This window comes from Cricetulus griseus, chromosome 2, assembly GCF_003668045.3.
Source record: "Cricetulus griseus strain 17A/GY chromosome 2, alternate assembly CriGri-PICRH-1.0, whole genome shotgun sequence".
NCBI classification, from domain to species: Eukaryota; Metazoa; Chordata; class Mammalia; order Rodentia; family Cricetidae; genus Cricetulus; species Cricetulus griseus.
This window is the reverse complement of record NC_048595.1, coordinates 48,290,646-48,303,999: the sequence shown is the minus strand read 5'-3', so window position 1 is coordinate 48,303,999 and position 13,354 is coordinate 48,290,646. Positions and strand designations below refer to the sequence as shown.

The 13,354-nt window shown below is 44.2% G+C and overlaps 1 non-coding gene and 1 pseudogene across 1 annotated transcript; one reads left to right on the top strand and one right to left on the bottom strand.

Annotated features, from left to right (window-relative positions):
• Nucleotides 1-6,711: 6,711 nt before the first annotated feature.
• Nucleotides 6,712-6,831, top strand: LOC113834010 (annotated as a pseudogene).
• A 4,743-nt stretch (nt 6,832-11,574) lies between these two features.
• Mir101a (microRNA mir-101a) lies at nt 11,575-11,657 on the bottom strand. The gene has a single exon (NR_162748.1). It is a non-coding gene; the product is annotated as a microRNA mir-101a (primary transcript).
• Nucleotides 11,658-13,354: the final 1,697 nt, after the last annotated feature.

Genomic DNA, 13,354 nt, shown 5'->3' with positions numbered 1-13,354 from the left:
GCTGTCCTTGAACTCACAGAGATTTGCCTGCCTCTGCCTCCTGATTGCAGGGATTAAAGGTGTGTGCCACCACTGCCTGACTCATTTTGCTTTTAAGAGTCAGGGTTTTACTAATGTAGACAGACTTGTCCCAGACTTCCAATTCTCCCTCAGCCTCCTTAATGCAGTAAACAAGCATACTACACCAATGTTTCCATCATTAGATTTAATTGACATAAAATTACTCTGTTAAGCTGGGCAGTGGTAGTGCACGCCTTTAGTCCTAGCACTCAGGAGGCAGAGGCAGGTGGATCTCTGTGAGTTGGAGGCCAGCCTGGTCTACAAAGCAAGTGCCAGGATAGGCTCCAAAGCTACACAGAGAAACCCTGTCTCAAAAAAAAACAAACCAAACCAAACCAAACAAAACAAAATAAAAACATTATTCTGTTAAATTTCACGCCTCCCCTTTTGATACAGTCTGGCCTTGAACTCACTGAGATCTGCCTCCCCTCTCCCTCCCCAGTGCTTGGGACTAATGCCCTGCCCTCATCGAACTCACTGTAGAGAGACAGGGTAATAGATAAGACTCAGGTTTACTATTTTGTGTGTGTGTGTGTGTGTGTGTGTGTGACAGGAGGGGGTTAGTTGAGGGCTGGAGAGAGAGGTGAAGGAGAAAGGAAAGAAGAAGGAAAAAAAATTAAGTAAAGTGGATAGTGTGGATGTCCCGGGCAGAAGGAAATGTTCCTTCTAGAGAAAAGGTCTTCTCTGGGAAAAGGACAGGGACAGAGCAGTTGACTATGTACAACAGTTGGGACATGCCTTCAGGTAACACCTGTAATCAAAGCCTGTCTCAAAACAAAGTTAAAATGTAGCTCAGTGGGAGAGTGGTTGTCTAATATGGAAGAAGATACAGGCTCAATTGCAAGTACTGTAAGGGAAAGGAGAGAGAAAGGGAAGGGTTGTCAAACAGTAATGTCAAGGCCACATTATCATTTAAAGAAAGGAATGAGGGCCTACTGTGGTAGTGCACAGCTTTAATCCCAGTAGATGGAGGCAGAGGCAGGTGGATCTCGGTGAGTTCAAGGCCAGCCTGGTCTACTTAGCCATTTTCAGGCCAGCTAGGTTTATAGAGTAAATATATTTATAGCACTGAGATGGCCAGCTGGTAAAGGTGTTTGCTGCAAGAGCCCCACAACCCAGAACTCCTGTAAAGGTGGAAGGAAGCAACTGCCCCAGGCTGTTCTGTGATCTCCATGTGTGCCATGGCAAATGCAGCTAACATTCTCTCTCTTCATCTCCTCCCCCCACTCTTGTTTTTCTTTTCTTCCTTTCTTCCTTTGTTTCTTTCTTTTTTTCTGAGACAGGGTTTCTCTGTGGCTTTGGAGCCTATCCTGGCACTTGCTCTTGTAGACCAGGCTGGTCTCGAACTCACAGAGATACGCCTGCCTCTGCCTCCCGAGTGCTGGGATTAAAGGCCTCTGCCACTATCCCTTGGCTATAGAAAAACTTTTAAAGTAGTTAGGGCAAGGGATGTAGCTCTGTCATGGGCTATTTGATCACACTGTGAAACCTGAGACTGTGTTAATAAAATTAAACTTGGATTAAGAGGTGGAGCCAGCAACTAGTTGACAGGAATTAGCCATAGAGAATACAGAGGAGCTAGGAATACAAATCAGGAAGCACTTGGAGTTTTGGGGTCTTTTTAGTTTGGGATGGCTGGGGAGATGCTCTCTTGCTGGGTCTCTGGCCAAAAAGGAAGGTCAGCTGGTTGCTTCTCAGCCTCCCTGAGCTAGTCACCCCAACATCTGACTCCCAAGTCTTTAGTAAATAGAACGATAGAGACTACATTTGGTGACTGAGTTTCTGGGACTGGAAATCCCTCCAGGCCACAGCTTGAGCAGTGTGGGCTCAGATTGAGGGACCATGGGGCTGCAGAAGGAAGTTAAAATACCAGCAGATTCAGGTGCAGCCTCTAAGCAGACAAGGGAAAAACACAGCTCAGCTGGCAGGGCACTTGCCTAGCATGTTCAGAGGTAAATGTCTAGCATGCTGAGTTTGATTCCTAGCACAGCAGAAACTGGAAGTGGCAGGAAATCCCTGTAAGCCTTGGGTAGGAGGATCATCTTTAGCCACATAGTTCAAGGCCAGCCTAGAAGGAGACAGTGTGTGTGTGTGTGTGTGTGTGTGTGTGTATGGTAGAAGGTGCCACAGTGATTTTACAAATGACTGATCTGGCTGTTTCAAATTTTCACTTATTATGATGATATACAAAAGCCAGTGGGAGCCAGCAACATTGCTCTATGGGTAAATGCACACGTTTCACAAGCTTGGCAAATGGGGTGAAACCCACAAGGTTGTCCTTTGACCTCGTGGCATTTCTGTGTAAACATGCAGTGCAACAACTTTTTAAAGCAATGCTATATTTATGTATATAACTTGTGTTTGTATGTTTGCACATGTGCTTGCCTGCCTGCTGTGTGTGTTCTGAAGTCATGCCTCTACTCTCAATTCTCAGGCACTTCATCATACAAACTCTTCTTCTCTTCAAGGGTGAAATGGGGTGACGGATTGCACACTTGCTAAACAAGTACTGAATCACCGTAACCAAACAATACTGTCAATTAACAAATAAAAGGGCTAGGCACTAGTTCCTGCTGGTAATTGCAGCACTTGGAAGTCTGAAGCAGGAGGATTTCCATGAGTTTGATGCCAGTCTGGGCTAAAGGCATTTTCTTTTTTAACGTCTTGCTTCACCAAAACATACATGTTGTGGAATATGACTTTAAGGTGTGTTACATTTGTTTATGCTGTGGAACATTTAATTATGCAAAGATGTGTTGCATTCTTTTATGTTGCATTTGTTTAACTCTGTGAGGCTGTCTAAAACACCTGATGGTCCAATAAAGAGCTGAATGGCCAATAGCAAGGCAGGAGAAAGGACAGGCAAAGCTGGTAGGCAGAGAGAATAAATAGGAGAAATGTGGGAAGAGAAGAGGAAGGAGCAAGACAGAACAAGGAGTGGAGGACATCAGGGGCCAGCCACCCAACCACCTAGCCAGCCAGCCACCCAACCACCTAGCCAGTCAGCCACCCAACCACCTAGCCACCCAACCACCTAGCCAGCCACCCAGCCAGCCAGCCAGCCAGCCAGCCACAGAGTAAGAGTAAAAATAAGATACACAGAAATATGAAAAGGAAAAAGCCCAGAGGCAAAAGGCAGATGGGATATTTTAAGTTAAGAAAAGTTGGCTAGTAACAAGCCAAGCTAAGGCCGGGCATTCATAAGTAATAATAAGCCTCCATGTGTGATTCATTTGGGAGCTGGCTGGGGAGCCCACAGAAGAACAAAGAGCAAAAGATCCCAAAGAGCAACAACAACAACAACACACACATACACACTATACAAGGGACTGATGAAAACACATTAAAGTGGCAAATTTTATATAAGAAAATGACTTGACAAGTGGCTTTTCCCCACCTAGTGCTGAGGGTGAAACTCAGGGCCACAAGCATGCTGAGCCACAACACTCAGGTCTCACAGAAATGAGACAACAGTAAGTGGGGAAGACAAAATACATTCCACTGTTTAACTTTGTTATTAAACATCCATTGATGCCCTTCACAAAAAATGGCTCTCTAGTCCCAAAGGCATGCCTTTCTAGAAGTCAGTCCATATTAATAGTTACATCTGGGAACTTCTGCCTTCTGTACTAAAGCTTCAGTTTTATAACACGTGGGTAGCAATACAGAGAAAACCTGTCTCAAAGAACAAAACAAACAACAACACACAAAAAACAACAAAAAAAAACCCGCATGGGTGGCTGTCAGATATGAAGCCTTGCTCCTCGGTTTGATGCCCCCAGCACTGCCAGAGGATCACAGAAGAGGTGGATTGGTGAGCAGTTCTGGTACAGCTTTTCAAACTTCAGTAACACTCCAGGAAGCCACTACTAATGGTCCCTAAGGTTGTCTCTGCCTCAAGACACTGTTTTCAATGTGAGAATACCAGGAAACTATCTCCATCGATGGGAATCCCAGAAATTCTGCCATTTCACTTCAAAGATAGTAGCAGAAAAGTGGATATGGATTTTCTTTTTCCTGTTTTGGTTTTTCAAGACAGGGTTTCTCTGTGTAGCCTATTCTGGAAATCACTCTGTAGACCAAGCTACTCTTGAACTCACAGAGATCTGCCTGCCTCTTCCTCCCTAGTGCTGGGATTAAAGGTGTGCACCACCATAGCCGGGAGACGTGGATTTTCTAACTACATTAGAACTTGCACTCTTTCCACTTTTCAACGTTACTCATCCCACATGCTCGTGGAAAATAAACGTATAGGAATAGTCCACACATAAAGATATATAATCCCTCTCACTCTATCCTAGTCAGGTGACTCTATCATAAATTATACTTTACATTATAGGCATGTAATCCAAACTAAAAGAAACGGAGAATGCTCCAGGCATGCCTTCTCTCATCCGTGGCTCTCTTCAAGCAAGGATGTATGAGTTATATGCTGGACAGGGCAATGAACAGACAAAGTGGACTTCCAGTCCAGTGAACAGGAACCATGCCTGACAAAGGAAACAACCTAACACAGATTTCTCCTGCAGTCTGCTATTTTCTGGTGAGCTTTTAACATCAGATCTGCAGAGACACAATGAAGCTCCTACAGAGGGTGTGTGTGTGTGTGTGTGTGTGTGTGTGTGTGTGTTATGTTTGGAGACAGAGTGTCACTCTGTAGACCAGGCAGGCTGGCCTGGAATTCAGACATCTGCTTGCCTCTGCCTCCCCAGTACAGAGGTTAAGGCTATGTGCCACATACCCACTGGAGTTCCTTGTTTTTGATAACAATTGCAGTTCTTGAGAGTACTGGTCAGATGTCTGGTACAATGCTGTATTTGTTGGGTGTTCTCATGGATTTTTGAGTTTTTAAAAGAGACCATAGAAGTGAAGTGCTATTTCATCACACCCTAGTAAATGAATGCACATGTTCACTGTTGTCAACCTTGGGTACATGGCTAAGGTCGTACAAGTCATGTTTATCCATGGCAGTTGTCCCCTGGGCCATTCTTCACTCTTTCTCCAGAAGGGAACAATTTTTTAAAAAAAATCAGCCATGTGTAATGGCACACACCATTAACCACAGCACTAAAGTAGGAGAACTGCCTTGAATTTAAAGCCAGCCCTGGCTACAGTAAGAAACTTGTTTCAGAAAAACAGCCAAGGTGGGCTCACCAACCCTGCAACTTCTCAGGCCCAGAACCAGGGTTATGAGTTGGTCCATCCCAACACCCATCTCATCTATGATCAGCTGGAGCACATAAAGGGGCATGTCCTACACACCCAAAGCTGTAGGATCTCCACAAAACAAGGCAACAACAGGATATCCAAGAGGAATCCCAGTGAGGGCCCAGAATTGATGGTGTAGTAGAAACCAGAGGCCTTGAGCCAGACCAATGACTCCTTACTATGAACACTTGCAAGTAAAGATATATGGATAGAAGGGTTTGCTGTGTGACCCACTGTGTCACACTGCAGCTTCCATGAGGAGATCGATTTTTCCTTTTTTTTTTTTTTCTCTTACATTTTATTTTGGGGAGAAGGTTGCAAAGGCAGAGGGCAGATAAGAAGGGACAGGGAAATGTATGGCATGATATGAAAGACACAAAAAATAAATAAAGTTAAACAAAAAAACAAACAAGCTAAGGACTGGGCATGTGGCTCAGCTGGTAGAGTGCTTACCCAGTGCACACAAAGCCCTGGATTTTATCCCCAGCACTGTATAAAATAGCATGGTGTTGCAGGCCTGTAATCCAGGATTTGGAAGGTGTAGGTGGTAGTCTGAATGCAACTGGCCCCCATAATCTCATAGGGGAGTGGCACTACTAGGAGCTGTAGCTTTGTTGAAGCCAATATAGCTTGTTGGAGGAAGTGTGTCACTGTGGGGGCAGGCCTTGTGGTTTCCTATGCTCAGGATACCACCCAGTGTTTTAGTTGACTTCCTGTTGCCTGCAAGATGTAGGGCTCTCAGCTCTTCTTCCAGCACCATGTCTGCCTGCCTGCCACCATGGCCTCCTCATGATGACAATGAACTGAACCTCTAACTCTAAGTGAGTTACCACAATGAAATGTTTTCTTTATAAGAGTTGCCATGATCATGGTGTCTCTTCACAGCAACAGAAACCCTAAGTGTAGAAGGCTCATCACTTCTGGGTCATCATCAGAGAGCCTGGGCTACATGAGACTCTGTCTCAGAAACAAAACAAACAAACCCTCAATAGGAACAACAGGACGCTCTTATTGCCACAAAGAGCAACTGATCAGAAAGAAAGAAAATCTAAGAATGATAGTTTGTCACCATATAACTAGCTTGCTATTACTCTCAAGGGCTTGCAATGTTCTAGGCACCGCAAAACATTTGAAGTCTATGTGGCATGAACAAGAGTTAGCTGTGTGCTCCAACTCCATGCTGACTGTGGTAGAAGGCCTGGGGTCAAGCGGGGTGGCCCAGTATCCTAACTATTGATGACATCCACAAATAAATGCTTACTTGTGGCTTTGTTTTGATTTTTCGAGATAGGTTTCTCTGTGTAGCCCTGGCTATCCTGGAACTCTGTGTAGACCAGGCTGGCATCAAACTCATAGAGAGCTGCCTGCCTCTGCCTCCCAAGTGCTGGGATTAAAGGCATGTGCCACCACTGCCAGCTGGCTTTTTTTTTTTAAGTGATTTATTTACAGCCAATTAGGTTGACCATCTCCATCACTGGGTCTGGTGTGGAAACAGCAGCTTCCTAGGTAGTGTATCCAGCCTGCTGCTTCTATTGGTTGTCCTATGGGATGTTGAAATTGGTTTCCTGGTGGATACTTGTATCTCTGACATCAATGTCGTTCCCAGCTGAGGCTCCAGACAGGTACCCAGAGTGCCTTTAGAAAGCTTCAGGGCACACTGACCAGGAATCACATGGCAGGTCATCATATCATCTTGCATCAAGGTGCAGATGAAGAAACACGTAATGGATGTCTTCAAGGACAAATTCAAGTTCCCTGGCCACCGGAAGAGTCACATCTCAAAGAACTGGGGCTTCACCAAGTTTAATGAAGATGCATTTGAAGACACAGTATCTGAGAAGTGGCTCATCCTCTATGGTGATATGGTCACACACATGCCTAACTGTGGTATCCTGGACAAGTGGTGTGCCCTGCCCTTCTGGGGGCTTTCCCTGTGCTGAGCCGAACACCCTACCAAACATATCCACTAATATATCTCACGTTTAGTCTCAAAAAAAAAAAAAAAGACTATTTAGCTTTTTTTGCTCTTTCCAGTCTTAGGTTTTGTTTTCCTTTTCAAAACTAACATTTTTTTTAAAATAGGAAAGCCATTCATGAATGATAGAGAGCAATAAAAGAATGCCCCTTCAGTGAACAGGTTGTATCTGAGGTTCGTTAAAACCGAATTCCCAAAACATTCCAATAAAACAATACGCTATTACCTCAGACATGGATGCAGTATGTTTATGTCCTAACAAATAACATGCCACACTTCATTACTTTGGAGAGAAATATGACTTTAATTTTTGCAGTAATTGTCAGCGCAGGTGATGTATGTGGATCTCGGGCAAACGTCAAAGTCAGAGGACAACTTTGTGGAGTCAGTTTTTCTTCCCATCTTTACAAGTGTTCCCTCGGACTGAACTCAGAAGCCAAGCACCTTTACCCAAGGAGCCATCTCAACAGCCTGAGAGACTGATGTAAGTTTTAGCTTTACGACTGTACCACAAAAGTCCAAGCTGAGGAGACCGCCCGAAATCCAGTACTGCTCGCTTCCGCCAGCAGAAGCTGCCATAAACAGGCTTCTTGTATAAAACCTTCTCTCGTTCTGTTTTAGTACTCTTGTTTTTCTATTTCACTAAACAAACACTGCCTTAGGTCTGGACATATACCCAAGGGGCTACAGATTTGAGGACTTTAAACACAAAAGGACATAGCAATTACATTTTAACTTCTTACTTTGAACAGTAAGTTCTAGTGATACCTTCACAATGAAAATGGAGGCAGCAGGCCACACAAGTCTTATTGCTGGACATCCAACAGCATCATCACCCTAAATGTTCTATTGTTGATATGCATAAAATTTACCCTTTTAGCTAGCCAGTCCTGTGGGTGTCAAGTACATTCATATTGGGCAACCATCACCCTCCCCAAATGAAACTCTGTATGCCTTAAGTACAAACTGCCCACTTCCTCCCTGCTCTAGACTCTGGTAACAGTAACCTTTTCTAAGATCCTCAAGTGAGTGAGTCATACAGTATCTGTTCAAAGTTGCGCCTGCCTTCACTTAGCATTATCATAGGTCCACTCCTGGTGGATGGTGTGTCACAACTCTCTCCCCTTTAAATGCCTACTATTTTAATGTCTGTACCCATCTTTCATCCATCCATGAACACTCTGGCGGCTTTGACCTTTCTGCTAGTTCTAATAATGCCATGAATATGGATACACAAGGATCTTCCTCGGCCCCTTTTTTCACTTCCTTTCTATACGTACAGATATGTAATGAATATATTGACCAAACGTAAAAGGCTGTGGGTGCCAGCAGCTTCTTACATCACAGTTACATCACATTACACATGTAACTGGATCAAACTCGTCTGTCTTACACCTAAGAACTACTCACAAGTGTCCTTGCTGTTGAGATAGGGCCTTACTAGGTAACCTGGATGGTCTGGCACTGTGTAGACAAGGCTCACACAGACCAACGTGGCTTTGAACTCATGGGGAATCCTCAGGCTTCTGTCTCCCAAGAGCTGAGATTATAGGTGTGCACCACACCCAGCTTTTTGGAGACGCCAAATTTTTCAAAAGCCCTAGGCTTGGGTGAACTTCTGGAGCCACTGCCTCAGTACTCTTGGCCCAGCCTGACTCCTGCCCAAATTACAGCCAATATTGTGATAGTTTCGTAAACTTGACAAGTCCTAGAAACACCTAGGAGAGAGCTTCTGGGCATGCCTGTGGGTGGGGGTATTATTTTGATTACATTCACTGAAGTGGAAGAGCCGCCCACTGTGGTTGGCACCACTCCCTAGGCAGGGAATCCTGGATGGGATAACGGGAGGAAGCAGGCTGAGAGCTGGTGTGCTTACACTCATTGATCTCTCTGACTATGGACAGAATGTGGGCAGCTGCTTCAAGCTCCTGATGCCTGGGCTTCCCTCAAGTGATGGGACTATAATCTAGCACTGTGGTTTAAAACAAACCCTTTCAGGAGCGCTGACTCAGCAATTAAAGAGTTTTGGCTGATCTTCTGGAGGACCCATGTTCAATTCCCTGCACTCACAGGGAAGGCTCACAAGCGTCTGTAGCTCTAGTTCTAGAGGATCTGGCACCTTCACATAGACATGTGTACAAAACACCAATGCACATAAAAATAAATAAATCTTTAATAATAGAAATAACCCCTTTCTCCCTGAATTTGTTTTTGTAGGGCCATTTTATCACAGCAACAGCAAAAGGAACAAGACAACCACAATGACCCATGCACACGAATGTGGCTTCTGAGGTCAAGCCCGGGCAAGTAAGAAACCTGATGAATTTTTGTAAAGTCAGTAAGAGGGAAAACAGGAAGGTCAGGAAGGTGGTGAAATCCACACGAAAGCCAAGCATTACAAAAGCGGTCCTTCTTCAAGCCTTTTTTCCATCTGCTAAAACAATGAAACTTAGAAGTGTTTCAAATTACTTGAAGACTCACCAATCCCAAAATGCTCCCTTTGAGTTCTTTCAGGTTTTTTTTTCTTTTCTTTCTTTTTTTTTTCTTTTCTTTCTTTTCTTTTTTTTTTTTTTTTTTTTTTGGTTTTTCGAGATAGGGTTTCTCTGTGTAGCTTTGGAGCCTATCCTGGCACTCGCTCTGGAGACCAGGCTGGCCTCGAACTCATGGAGATCCACCTGCCTCTGCCTCCCGAGTGCTGGGATTAAAGACGTGCGCCACCAACGCCTGGCTCTTTCAGGGTTTCTGTCAAAAGCTTTTCCAAGGAATTTCAAGAGTGGCTCTCCCTCTCTGTAACTGATGGAGCAGCCTAGCTGATGGTTTATGAGAAATTGTGAGTGTGAATACGCTTGAAGTACCGGGCTGTAAACACAGTCAGTGTGTTTCTGGCCAAGCAGGTGTGACCCAAGTCACTGCTGGCTTGGCTCCCTTTTGGATGGAGAAGGGAAAGAAGAAAGAAACCAAGCCAGCAGAGAGACAGTGATGGCTCCCAATGCCTGGTTTTCCTCATTCTGTCCTGTCCCGTCCTGGTAGGGAAATGATCTAAGACACTAAGTGACAATGTCCATTCTTAAGGTTCAGCATACGCTACAAGTCCCATGTGGTTTTGCCCTCCCTGGCCCATGTGGGCCCTTGTTGTAGGTAAGTTCATTTGGGGCTTGAGTTGTTCCTTCACTCCTCAGCCATCTACAGGGAGTAAGGTTCCCAGGCATACATGTTAGCCTATGAAGAGAGAATAGGGCCCTGTTTAAGCTTGGAGTCTAAAAATCACATTGCATGTGATTACCTGAGCCCTGCAGTGAACTGTGACCCAACAATGTCATCAACTGTGGTACTCATTGGCTTGTCATATTCAGTGTCCTTGGGAAGAGGGATAACTGACAGAATGTGATAAACCCTGGGTTCTCTAAGAGCCCTACCCCCATGCCAATTATACTTCCTGCGTGTACGTGCATGTCTACACATTCAACGTGAGTGTGCACGGAGAAGCCTCAAGTGTTCCTCCTCAGGAAGCTGTCCCCCTTGTTTTGTTGAAGTTTCTCACTAAGATTTGTGGATTCATTGAGGCCCAGGGATCTGTCTGTCTCTGCCTTCCAGCATGGGGATTACAAATGCATGCTACCATGTCAGGATTTCCAGACAGGTGCTGGGGTCCAAACTCAGGTCCACAAGCCTGCACACGCATGTTAGCGACACAGCCACCTTCACAGCCCCCAGCCACGGTACTGGTAATGAGGACTGAAAATGCATGCTCTGTTAAGGTTCTAGGTTTCCACACAACTATGATACTAGCTGGGATCTAACTTCATATCCCTGAAGTTGACTTGTGCTGCTGTCCTTAGCTACTTAATAGAATAAAATATTTAATTTGCATGTAGAGGTGATATACCACAATGTTTTTGGTTTTTTTTTTGAAGAGCCACATCACTATCTATTCCTAAAGTATGGATGGAATTTTTTTCATGTGACATTGATAGTTTGCCACCTAACACTAATCTTCTCCGTCTTTAACTTTGAACATCTAACAGTGAAAGGGCTAAGTGCAAAGCTATCAAACAAGTTACCCTTTTCATTTATAAAATGACTCATTTCTCTCAATACCACTCTAGATATATTGACTTGTCCTTAGGACTTCCCTCATAGCCATCTTGCAAAGACCCAGCCCAATAGTATTCCCATGCAAACTAGTACATTATTTTACTTCCCGTTACCAACTGGAGCCTAGAAGAGGTAAACACAGGAACACTGTGATGTGTTTGGTCCTGCCCCGGTGTGCTGCTTCCCATCCTCTCCTGTGTTCTGTGACGAGACTTCTTGTAAGGAAGAAGGCAAGATGGCTACCATCCTTCAGTTATCACAGTACTGTACCTTTAGAATGGACAGCATCAGCACTGTGATAACTGAGCCAGGGCAGCCTGTCAGTCACCATGTCTGGCAGGGGCATCATTTCCTTCAGAGGTGCTCCATGGAGTGAAGGACTGAAAGAAAGACGGGAGGAACCAGAAGAAGAGGGGTGAGACCATGAGGGTGAAACATGAAAATTACACTGAATCACACTAGAACAAAAGCACATGACCCGTACACACCAATGGAATAAACACAACTCAATTTTCCTCCTGGTATCCATCCATCACACGCCTCCCAGCTACAACTCCTGTGTTCACAAACCTCATCTCCACAGCCTCATTCATATGGCAAGTTATTTCTTCAAGAAGATTACATTTTAAGACCTTTCCTAGAGCCAGGCTTGCTGGAGTACATCTTTATCCCAGCACTCAGGAGGCAGAGGCAGGAGGATCTCTCTGAGTTCTGTGAGACTTGGTTCCATAACTAACATGACATTATACTTCACAGCTGCCTAAGATTGAATAGCTGTGAATAACACAGTTAGTGGAGTTAACTATAAATCGCTCATTGATGTTTTGCTTGCATGTGTATCTGTGTGAGGGTGTCAGATCTCGGAGCTGTGAGCTGCTACATGGGTGCTGGGAATTGGACCTGGATTTTCTTGAGGAATAGTTAGTGCTCTTAACTGCTGAGCCACTTCTCCAGCCCCTACAAACATTTCTGAATGCCTTGTTTTAGGAACCCAGAACATTTAACAAAAATTAGTAGTTTGTGCTGTAGGAAGCAATTCCTTCCAAGTAATAGACTATTAATGTCATGGCTCTTGATGCTAAACAGTCATGTGTTGACACCACTGGGCAGTAGTCAGTGCACCCATTGCATGTTTTTCACTATGGTTTATGTCAATTCCACAGTTATAATGAAACAAGGCTAAAAATCTTTGGAATGCCTTATGTAATATGATGATGATATTTTTGTTTTTGTGAGACAGGGTTTCTCTGTGTGGCCCTGGCTGTCCTGGAACTCACTCTGTGGACCAGCCTGGCCTCAAACTCAGAGATCCACCTGCCTCTGCCCTCTGAGTACTGGGATTAAGGCATGTGTCACCACCACTCTGCTGGAATACCTTTTTTTAAAAAAGGCAACACACATATGACTTTCATTATTATTAACTGTACCTTTGAACAGAGATAAGCCCTGCTTTTAATAAAAGGTACAAAACAGGCTGTAGTCCCACTAGGGAGGCAGAGGCAGGTGAATCTCTATGAGTTCTAGGCCATCCTGGGCTACATAGTAAGACTTTGTCTCAAAAAAAAAAAGTACAAGAAGCCTTTAAAATTAGAATGGCAGCATCAGAATGCCAACTTATTAAAGGTGTGATTCATTCCAACTTTCCACGTCAGTCATAATGTCTCAAATTGTTTCAGCATGAGCAGAGCTTGACAGGTATTTTTAAAAAATCATGTTTTCAATTAGGAATTGCTCAATTTCAAAGAACCGTTATATGCAGATCAGACATTAACTCTGCCTCAAATAAGTTCTTTAGGTCAGGGTCAGAAACCAGAACAGCACAGTGAGTCTAGCTAAACAATTAACTCTATGTACTGTGAAACTGACCTTATATTTAAAAAAGTAATAGCAAAATGACATAATCCACCTCCACAGAAATCAAAAGCAATCTCTCCAAAGTACAAAAATAGCTAAAAGTTTAGCTTGCAGGTCTTACCAAATGGCTGCAATACCAAATTGAGACACAAGGTGGCAGCC